The sequence below is a fragment of the Typopeltis vanoorti genome, chromosome 7, assembly GCF_054136105.1.
Source record: "Typopeltis vanoorti isolate ZY-2024b chromosome 7, IOZ_Tvanoo_1.0, whole genome shotgun sequence".
In the NCBI taxonomy this organism is placed as follows: Eukaryota; Metazoa; Arthropoda; class Arachnida; order Uropygi; family Thelyphonidae; genus Typopeltis; species Typopeltis vanoorti.
In genome coordinates this window covers 116,013,299-116,025,451 of record NC_143555.1, presented here as the reverse complement: position 1 = coordinate 116,025,451, position 12,153 = coordinate 116,013,299, and the positions used below count along the sequence as shown (strand labels likewise).

Below are 12,153 nucleotides of genomic sequence, written 5' to 3'. Positions count from 1 at the left end.
ATTCTCATCCAGTTTCCAAGTCCTGGTTCAATGGAATGTGTGCCAAAACAACTGAAGAAAAAAAATTAGCTTAGCATAGGTAGATTGCAAAGGCTCCATACTCACTCACTCTATGCTGAAGCACACAATAAATGCAAAGCAGCCAAAAGAAATCCAAATCTGACTTCATAAAGGACAAACGATAAAAAAGCTTGCCTCTTGTCCCTTGCAAAAGCCATCGGACACATCTGCTCACCTGCGATTTCATCTCTCTCTCTCTCATCCAGATGGCACTACTCTTACAGCACTAAAAGAAAAAGCTGACCACCTGGCATTAATTTTTTCTCTCTAATTCCTGCACAGATGACTAGGGTAAACTGCCTTCAATCATATCAGAAATTAAGTACCATGTGCCTCCTTTTTAACAAAAAGACATAAGAAGAATACACAATTTGAAAACACTAAAAATGGTCTTCTAGTCCCAATGGCATCTCTCCAAAATGTACTCAAACATTGTGCTTCTGAAGCTAACACCTATCTCGCATCATCTCTACAAAATTCAATGCTAAGATGCAAGCATAACATATCCAGCCTATCCAAAAAAAAAAAAAAAAAAAATCTACTATCGAAACCAATTGCCATAACATCACTCATCTACAAAATAATGGAGAAAATGGTCAAAAGTCAACTCTTCCACTTCCTATAGGTCTACTGGTTAATCAGCAATTACCAGCATGGATTCTGTTGATCAAAATTCATGGCTGATCTTGGACTATATTTATCGACAACTGGACACATGTCATGAAGAGAAAACAATTGGTGAATTGCTTCCTCTCATGAAGCTTTTCCACCAATGCACGAGTATCTCAAGACTGTTCTATCACCTATCCTCTTTCTCCTATATGTAAACAACTACTCAATTACCAACAGCTCTGCTGATGATAGTGAAAGAGATCTCAGCTCATCCCTATCCTACCCTCAGTAGTACACAAATCACACCAGACAGCAGCAGATCTCTGCTTGGACTAACATTTACTTCTGGCCTCTTCTTACATAAACATATTACATCTTCCTCAGCTTCTAAAAAATGGGATTTTCTTCCATTTGAGATGCTATTTTTCACCCACCCAGCTACTACTGTAGCTCTATATAAATCCCAAATCTGCCCATACTTAGAATATTGCTCACATGTTTGGGATGGTGCATCTAAACCTCCCTTAAGATCATTGAGACCTGTTCAAAGAAGAGCAGCAGCTCCCCACATCCCTTTTCAGTATAACTGCAAGCACACTGAACCTGCTTCTAAGTATGGGCAGATTTGGGATTTATATAGAGCTACAGTAGTAGCTGGGTGGGTGAAAAATAGCATATTGAATGGAAGAAAATCCCATTTTTTAGATGCTGAGGAAGATGCACGAGTATACCAGTGGAACAGCCTTTCTCACGAAGTGTTTTCAAACAATTACAACTTCCAACTCTTGAAGAAAAAATGTCAATAAGCATATTTCCCAACCCTCACCTTTACCCCACATGTGGCACTGATGTGCTCATAGATTCTTCTATCTTGCATGTATGGAATCAGTATGTATATATATAGATAGATAATTGAGAAAGTATTTTTCTTAACCACTGTCGCCCACAAAAAGTTGTAAACCTATTTGTTGAAAGTTTATTTTTCATTTGGTTAGAGTATAATAAATTTAGTTTAATCCTTTATCCAAGTGTGAGCAAACAAAGTTTGCGCCTGAAAGTATCTTCAGGACTGGGGTAAGGTGGTACAATACCAGGGCACTCCTTGCAAAGGTGGAGCAAGCTACCAACACTCCTTACTCAGTATCTCCCATAATGCAAAACACATCTCCTTGCAGATATATCTAATGTTATGCATTAAGGGAAGGGCTACTACCCAGACTAGTTTTGACCTTTATTGAGGTCTCTTCAAAGAAACTAGTCTGGGTAGTGGCCCTTCCCTTAATGCATAACATTAGACATACAAGCAAGGAGATGTGTTTTGCATTATGGGAGATACTGAGTAAGGAGTGTTGGTAGCTCAACATCTTTCCCTAAATCCAGAGTAATTTATTAAAAAGGTGGCAGACCATTTGGCAACTCCTATAGGTAGAGATGACCTGCTAATGCTTCTGGCTGGTATCTCCACTTGGGCTGGCTCCCACTGAAGAGACCTCAATCTTAGGTCTTCCAATTTTTCTTTTCTCTTCCAATTTAGCTTTAAGCATCTCATTATCATCATCATAAAATTCCTGCCATGTATCATCAAGGGGGTGTACAGGATATGATAGTACTACATGAACATTTACATCATTAATAACTTCCTATCTACAATTTTCCTCCAAATCAGTATGTTACTTGTCAAGACTCCAACATTATCAGATCTTACATTTCTGTTGTCTAAGGCACTTTTAACTATATCAATCCACCTATATCTTGGTCTTCCTCTGGGTTGTTTTTTTGGCAACCTGGCAGAGAACACCTGTTTTGCCAATCTTTCCTCGCCCATTCTATTTAAATGACCATACCACCTGAGATTAGCTCTGCTAGGATGCTAACAATGTCAATTTCTTTCCTAATATCCTCATTTTTAATATGATATTGCTATTGATACCATCTGTTCATGCCCCCTAATCTTTCTCAGGACTCTCATATCTACAGTCTCTAGTCTTTGGTCAAGTGTTTTACTTCTGACCCAGTTCTCATATCCATAAGTTAAAACTGGTTTGAACACTGTCTTGTATACAGCTAATTTAGTGTTTCGACTAATTTCCTTCCTCTTCCATATTAATTTATTCAATTGACTTCCTATCATACCAGCTTTGTTGATTCTGTTGTCCATTTCCATATTTAATTTACCATCTTTACTAAAAATCGTGCCTAAGTAGCTGAAATGTTTTACTTGTTCAAAGGTTTTCCATTCACAATGCAGTTGACATTTTCAATGATTCTACCTATTTTCATTGTCTTTGTCTTCTTATTGCTGACCTTCATAACATATCTATTACAACAGTTATTCAATTTAGTCAAGGAATCTTGCAGACTTGTAGAAGATTTATTTAGAAGTATAACATCGTCTGCATAAAGCAAAGAGCTTACATTAACATCTCAAATTTTGATATCAGGTTTAATACCACTTTTCTTCATAATGTGATCCATATAGATAATGAATAACAGAGGGGATAATGTACACCCTTGACTGACACCAGATTTAACATTAAACCATCTTCCTGTACTTCCTTCAATTCTAACTGCTGACTTACAACTCAAATAAAGACTAAGTATTGCTTGATATAATGTCCCACTGACACCATACAACTGTAGCATTTTGAATAGCTTCTCTCTTAGCGCCTTGTCATATGCTTTTTCCAGATCAACAAAACTTAAATACAGATCTTTGTTATATTCCCATGATTTCTCAACTATTTGTCGTAAAGTGAAGATCTGAAGTGACAGCCTCTAATGACCTGAATCCAGCTTGTTCTTCACCAAGCTTTTCTTCCACAATTCTTCTAAACCGTTTTTCATGTATACTGGCATAAATCTTACCAGGAACACTCAGTAGGGATATACCTCTGTAGTTCTCACATTCCGTTTTATTTCCCCTTTTATATATGGGTACTATGAAAACTTCGCCTCCAATCATCAGGAATTCGTCCCTTTGTCCAGGCCTTCTGATCTGTGCAGTGCAGCCACTGTAGGACTCTTATACCTCCATACCTCAGCATTCCTGGTCGGATATCGTATATTCCTGCTGCCTTTCAACATTTCAATCCTTTGATGGCTTTTTCTACTTCAATGTATTCCTGACTATATGCCTGTTAAGTGTTTTTTACCACTTTGCTATCACTGCTTCTTTCATTTAGTAATTTTTCGAAGTAATTACTTCATACTTGAAGGATATCTTTTTTTCTTCAGTTTTCATGTCACCTTTATCATCTCTAAGTCCTTTTACAATACTTTTCCTCCATTTCTGAGCTTCTTGAACAACCACCAGAATATCTTGCAACCTTCTTGATATCTTTTTTTTCTATGTTCTTACCAAAGTCTTCCCATGACTTTTGTTTAGCTAGTTTCATACAGTGTTTAGCTTTCTTATATTTGTCTCTGTATTCTCTAAGAGCACAAGCTGACTTATTTACCAGCAACTTTTGATATGCTTTCTTCTTTTCCTTCACTACCTCTTTTACTCCCTGTGTCCACCATGGAGTTCTGATTTTTCTATCCTTGCAGACAACCTCACCGCATGCCTCTCTGGCTGAATCAATTAGGGTTTTCTTCAAGGCTTGCCACTGAATCTCCAAGGTTTGGTTCCTGTTCTCAAACTCTTTCATTTTTTTTTTTGATAATCTTTGTGTATTTTAGTTTACAGTTCACATCTGAGAGCTGCTCAACTGTTATTCTCTTTAAAACTTTCTTACATGTTTTTCTTTTCAAAATGAAATTCAGTTTTATCCTGCTCCAGACTAAATAGTGATCACTTCCAATTTCAAATCCTCTGTACAGTCTGGTGTCCTGCACCAGGGAGAAAACATCACTATCAACAATAACATAGTCAATGAAACTTTTCTTATTCCTTGCCTCTTCTCTCCATGTGAATTTGTGCACATTTTTATGTTGGCACACGGTGTTAGTAATAACCAGTCTATGTCCTGAGCAGAAATCCAACAGGTATTTGTCATTATTATTAGCTTTGCTGTTTTCTTCAAATTTTCCCAAAATATTTTTGTATGTCTGCCAATCATTTCCTTCTCTGCTATTTAGATACCCAACAAGGACCAACTTTTCCTTTTTCATTGTGTCAGTTTCTTTCTCAAAAGCCTTAAAAAAATTCCTCCACTTCTACCTTAGTAGACCCTTCTGTGGGACCATAGGCACAAATAAGTCTCATTGTCCAGTTCCCCATTTTCATATTTGCCCGCTTCACTCTACTTGAGACTGCCTGCATTCAAGAAGATTACCCTCGTATTTTGTGTTGAATACTTGGGCTACTCCTTCTTTTCCTTGATTGTCATTGACTGAATATAACATTTTGTATTTATTGCTCAGAAAGATCTCACCAGTTTTTGTCCTTTTTGTTTCAGTCACCCCTATTATGTCGATCTGGTACTTATCTAATTCCTCAGCTAGCTCCATTTCTTTGCCATTCAGGCTTCTTATGTTGATAGTACCGAGCTTTAACTCTGGTGATGTTGAGTTGGAGCAAAAACATGGACATTGTTTAACTGTGCAACGCTCCAGCCAGTAATGAAATTCTGTCATGTTGTACCATCATTTTGGTATTTTGGTTTAAGCCAATAAGAATACAATTTGGTCAGCTAAATCCCAAATTGCCAGCCTATCCTCGTTTTGTTCAGTATCCAGGTAGATACCTAACAGGGTGCACCACGAGAAGGTGAGGAGTGGACATTAGGTCAGAAGCCCTGGTCGTTCTCTCCATTCCTTTAAAGGCTATGTGGAGGTTTCCTCTCAGTTATACAGCTCTGACCCTTAAGCATCCCATTAAACATCTTAACCATTCTATTACTATCCATGTATAATGTGTCCAGCCCAACTTAATCTATTTATTTTTATGTACTTAATAATGTCTGGATCATTAAATAATCTGTATAGGTCATGGTTATATCTTTTCCTCCACACACCATTTTTTTTGTACTGCTCCAAAAATATATCTGAGAACTCTTCTTTCAAACAGACCTAGCAATCTTTCATCTGCCAATGATAATATCCAGTTTTTCAGAGGCATAAGTTACGCTGTTCATACAAGTAATTTGTACATCATTATCTTTATTTTTCTTGAGATCAGATGTGACTTTAGGTGTTTCCTAAGTCCACAGAAGCATCTATTTGCAGAAAGAATACATCTCTGAATCTTAGTACTGATATCATTTTTACAATTAACTTCTGATCTCAAGTATAGAAACCTATGTACAATTCCAAATTTATAGGAACCAATTTCAATTTGAGAAGGATTATTATCACAAATCTTTCTAATTACTGGCATATACTTTGTTTTTTCTTGGTTAATCAAGCAAATTCATCTTCTTTGCTGCCTTTTCTAAACTGATGAACGTTTCTTCCATTGCATTTTGTGTCCTTCCTATAATATCGATATCATCTGCATATGCCATAATTTGTACTGATTTGTAGAAAATAGTTCCCCTTGTATTAATGCCAGCATCTCTGAAAACCTTTCCCAGTGCTATGTTAAACGGTGAGCAAGCTAAGCCATAATTTTTTTATATATATATATTGGATCAGACAACATGTTCTGAATTTTGATCTGACAACGAGTATTTCTCATTGTAGCTTTAACTAAAGCAATAAGTTTTCGTGGAAGCTGTAGTTCCTCCATTGCAATAAACAACAGAAAAGCCACAAGTCAGATCTATCTATGCTATCTATGCTATGTGGCTCTAAAATCTACAAAAAGGCAGTGTGTTTCAATTACAAATTCATTACATTTTTCAAGTAATTGGCATATATTAAAAATCTGATCATTTGTAGATCTTTTTTGATGGAATCCATACTGATAATCGCCAATAACATTCTCTACATAGGGATAAAGTCTCTTAAACAGAATGTTACAGAAAATTTTATAAGCTGTACATAGTAAATTAATTCCTCTATAGTTAGAACATAACATCACCTTTCTTATGGATGGGGCATATGAAGCTCAGATTCCATTCATCTAGAATTGTTTCATTAATCCAGATTTTGTTGATAAGTTGACACAGCTGCTTAAAGTATTCTGTACCTGCACTTTTAATTAATTCTGCTTGCAACCTATCCATTCCTGGGGCTTTATTGTTCTTAAGTTTTTTTAATAGCTGCTTCCACTTCTGCATCTGTTGGTACTGGTTCAACTGCTTCTAGATCTCAACTCTCTTTCATATCATCTCATTGACCAGATATATTTGGATTCAATAATTCAATGAATTATTGAATCAAATAATTCATGCTCTGCCCATCTTCGTAGTATCATTTCATTTCACTCAAAATTATACTCTCCTTATCCCTACATAATGTTGTTCTAGGCTGGAAATCTTTCCGAGTACTATTTAACTTTTGATAGAAAGATCTACTTTCATTCATACTTCTGAGATGTTCCAATTCCTTAAGTTCATTCTCATAGTATTTCTTCTTACTATTTTTATGCACTCTTTTTTCTTCTTTTCTAGCCAAACAACATTTCTCCACAGCTTTACAAGTGTGGTTCCTTTGCTGCATTTGTTTATATGTCTCATTTTTTAATACAGTCACACATTCACATTCTGCATCAAACCAATGGTTATACTTAACTCTACTGACTTTTCCTAATACTATGTCTGCTGTTGTCACTATGACATCCCTAAGAACTTCCCAAGCCTCATTAACACTCTCACCAATGGTTAGACCTGACAGGTTTTCACTGATTCTCTCATCACATTTGGCTTTAACTCCTAATTCATTCAATCTTTCCTTATTAAACTTTCTAGCATGGGACCCATATATCTTCCTTGCATTAGATATTCTGCTTCTAATCTTTGATATAATCAAATAGTGATCAGAATCAATATTTGCTGCTCTGTAGGTTCTAACGTCCATCAAATTAGATAGGTGTCTTGAATTATTAAAAGATGATCAATTTGGTTAAAGGTGTCTCTCTATCAGGAGACTTCCAAGTCTTTTATGAATATATTTATGATTAAACATTGCACTACCAATAATCATATCTTCTGAAAAAGCAAAGTTGATCAATCTAGTCCAATTATCGTTAGTCTCATTATGTAAACTATATTTCCCAGTGGTTGGCCTGTGTGTGTAACCTCTTTGCCTATCTTGGCATTTAAATCACCTATAATAATTTTTACACCCCTCTTTGGATGTAATTTCCCATAGATCTTATCTAATTCATCATAAAACAACTCTTTTTTTAGCACCATTCTTTTCTTCAGTTGAAGCATGTACACAGATAAAACCGTAGTTAAAAAACTGTCCTTTAATTTGTAACCTACACGTTTGAAGTGTGTTTGCACTGAAGTCCATGATAAGATGTTTTATCTTCATGTTTACAATGAAACTTGTTCCAAACATGTGATCTTTCTTTTGGCAGCTATAAAAAATAATATGATTTTTCTTTTCCATAATCTCCTCTCCTGTCCATCTCATTTCTTGTCTAGCCATAACAAGTATCCTGTATTTATCCAGTTGCTCCAGCAGCATTTTTAAAGCTCCAGATCAGTAAAGAGACAGTAAAATAAAATTAAAACACGTGCATTTTGTCACCATTTAGTCCATCCAGCAGTTATTTCTTTAGATTTCATGACAAGTTATTTTTTCTCCAGGGTGTGTGTGTGGGGGGGGGGGGGGTTGTTAGTCCCAAGCCCAACCCTCAACCTGGAGGACCAGGCCTCCATATTTATGACCCCCCCAGAGACAGGGTGACCCAGCTATACCCCCCCCCAGGCACTGGATACCCATTTTAGTCACATTATATGCATGCATGGGCTATAGTGGGGCTATTCTTATTCCATGGGGGAGAATGCAGATACACTGAATGAGTTTAAAGCACAGTTTGATGAGCTTTCTGTGTAACAGTGTGTGCCTCCCATGATGAGTCTTTTGACTGCATGGAGATCTGGTGTTAATAATGATAATAATAATTTTAGTCCTGTTTTAGTTCATTAAGAAGTCAAGAGCCTCTGTTTGGTAAGGAAAATTTTATATAGAAATTGATGGCAGTGGAGCCTGTGTAGCTCAGTGGATGTGGCGTTTGCAAACCACCGCACTTAGCTGCACGAAGGAAGGCTTGGTTTCAAGTCTAGTCGGCGACTAGAGGAAATTTTTCTAAGCCTTTTTTCGACCGGTTCCCGAGTTAGTCGATCTCTGGCACGGGCAAGCACAGGTTTTTCCTCCCGGAAACTCGGGTTTTTCGTCCTGTAAACTCAAGAAAATCGACCGTAGAACCCACATTATTTCAGACATTAAAATATATTGTGTTAGGGTTAGGGACCACGAGATGGCGGCACGTTTGAGCCGTCTCCCTTCACTGCGTACCGCTTAATTAGTGATAGCCTTGGGCCATCTGTCTCTGATTGGGTACCAGTGGAGATTGAACTGCCGATTCAGTCTCCAAAAGTTAGATAGGGCTAAATGGCCTCGCCTACTCCCGTATATGGGAATAAAAAGGCGTCAGCTGATTTTTTTTTTTTTTTTTTTTTTTTTTTTTTTTTTTTTTTGATGGCACTGGTATGAGCTCTTCTCATCACCAACTTCTTTTGGAGCATTTACAAATGAATGTCATCACAGAATGTAACACTGCCTAACCCATCACCATATTCTCTGTCTCGCTGCTTGGCTTAACACAATATAAAGTCAACATACTACATATAGGAAATTGAGAAATACTGAAAAATACAACTATCAATAGCTACACCACCATCTGACAACAAGCATCAATAAACATTAGTCAACCAAAGACAAAAAATGATTAGTTCTAATAATAATGTTCCCACTTTAAGTAAATTGATTATCATCAAAAAAGCTTTCTACAATATTTTCACTTCTGAGCTCTACCATATATGTACATTTTGTCTGACTACCCCCCCCCCCCACACACACATACCAATGTTCCAATGTTTCCACTTCTGAGCTCCACCATATATGCACAATTTATCCAATGACTATCCCCCCCCCCATCAGGAAAGATGGCAAAAATCCTCAGAAAATGTCATATCTTACTACCAACAGGTTACATTAATACTAACTACTCTTATACTTTATCTGAAGATGAACATTATCCCTTGAATCACTACGGTACCTATTAGGTGCTCCTAAGCTTCAAACTGGTTTGTTAAAACCAGCCAAACTTGGAGAACTTTCAGTATCTTACTGAGGAACACAAGGATTATATCATTCATTACTTAAGTTACTCTGGTCTTGATAACTATGCCATGTGACAGCTAACAGAAGATACACAAAGAAGTTATTATTCCACAGAAACATATTGAGGAATATGTTTCTGTGGAATTTCTAAATAAGAGAAACTTTTATGCAAATATATCTCTGCTTTTAGAAATTTCACTATCCCCAATAAATTTGGCTATGATTATGCAACAATTACAAATCACAGAAACTTTCATCCTTAAACTTTCAGTCTAACTATGCTTGTTAGAGAGTGTACATTAAGACTGTAGGCTCCCCATGTAATAATAATAATAATTTCCATGTAGTAATAATTACTACATTTACATATAATAATTATTATAATTATTATAACATGTAATGATAATAATAATATAGTTATTACATGGCACCTCCATGGAATTTCAGAATTAATCATAGGAGGCTGCTCTACACTATACATTCCACCTCAAAAACATTTTTTTTTTGTGTTAACTGTGAGTAGGTTCTCTGGTTGGTTACATTTGTATATAAGCACATAAGATGCATGTGAAACTCTTGATGTGTGCAGGTAGGCAGCACTTAATACACACTCTCTTTTCACAATTTTAATTCCTTCTTCTTCACGCAGTGCCTGCATTACTCATGTAGTGTTTATATGATTCTAGTAAAATCTTGAAAGTGGTAATGTAATTAAAGGTTTATAGTTATGATATCATCTGAGAGGGAATGGAATCATCAAAGATGCCATCAAAGGAAAAATAGAAGGAAAAAGACCCAGAGGAAGAGTAAGGAAAGCAATGCTAAATGACATGCTGAATGGAGACAGGTACACAACCTTGAAAGAGAAGGCTCAGAACAGAAGAGAGTGGAAGGAAAGTTTCTGCTACTAAAAGAAGAACTGCTCAATTGCAGAATAGTCAAAAAGAAGAAGATCATCTAAGTTATATTTTCATCTACTAAACAACCATTTCATAACATTTATTGAAAGTTTTTTTCACTTGGTGAAACTATAAGTTAAAGATAAAGATGCCAAGAAAAAAAGCTTTAATATTATATCTTTATTTATTTATTTTTATATCTGCTCCACACAAAAGGATGTAAGACCTATAGCACACTAGTGCAGTGTGTAGGCAAGAGGAATAGAAGAAAGGAGGAGTCTGTTCACATTTTGCTTGAACAGCTGAGGGTTGTAATCTTTGGGAGAGGGCAGAGTGGGGGAGACTCTTCCAATGGACAGAAGCAGATAGAATAAAAGAGAAGGCAGTGAAGTTGGTTTGGTGAGTTTCAAGATGACTGTAAGAGGGTGCTGGTTAACAGAGGCTCTCGTTTTAATGATTTTGGAGGAGAGTGGAGGAATAATAGTGGCCAATGCAGCAGAACAATGTCCATGAAAGTATCTGTAGAAGAAGCATAAGATAGAAACTGAATGTCTCCGATACAGAGGGATTGAAGGGGATTTGTGAGAGAGGGATCATTAATTAGCCAGATTGCTCTCTTCTGGATATAATCGAGCAATCATAGAGGGTATTTTGGTGATATATTCCATGGAAATATTCCATGGCCGAGTGGATTTGGGCTTTGTATAGAGTTAGCAGCTATTAAGGTGTGAAGTAGTGTCTTGTGCAAAAAAAGTACACCAAGTTTTTTGGTGGCAGCAGAAGCTATAGTTGAAATGTGGTTGTGCCAGGAAAGATCGGTGATGCAGGTCAGTCCAAGAAGAGAAATCTGATCATGTTTGGAAATCTCAGTATTACTGAAGGTAAGGGGGGAGGGATGCAAGCTCTTTCTTGCAAGCAATCAGACAGGACCATGTTTTGGTGGTATTGAAGTTTACAAGGTTGTCCTTTCCCCTTGGATATAGCTAGGAGATTTGAGTTCAGGTCCCTGGTCATGGTAGATCTTGAGAAATCTAATACATCATCATCATCATCATCAAAGTCCTGCCATGTACCCTCAAGGGGTGTACAGGATATGACAGTACTACATGAAAAAATTACATCATTACTAACTTCCTATCTACAATTTTCCTCCAAATCAGTCTGTTACTTGTCAAGACTCCAACATTATCAGATCTTATATTTCTATCGTCTAAGGCACATTGTACCGTATCAATCCACCTATATCTTGGTCTTCCTCTGGGTTCTTTTCCTGCCAACCTGGCAGAGAACACTTGTTTTGCTAATCTTTCCTCTCCCATTCTATATAAGTGACCATACCACCTGAGATTAGCTCTGCTAACACATTCCTGGATGCTGACAATGTCAAGTTATTTCCTAA

At 36.7% G+C, this 12,153-nt stretch overlaps 1 protein-coding gene across 1 annotated transcript in view; it reads right to left on the bottom strand.

Moving 5' to 3' along the window:
• Positions 1–12,153, bottom strand: part of LOC150104989 (electroneutral sodium bicarbonate exchanger 1-like) — a 510,613-nt gene that overhangs the window by 189,274 nt on the left and 309,186 nt on the right. The gene's annotated exons all lie outside the window — the stretch shown is intronic.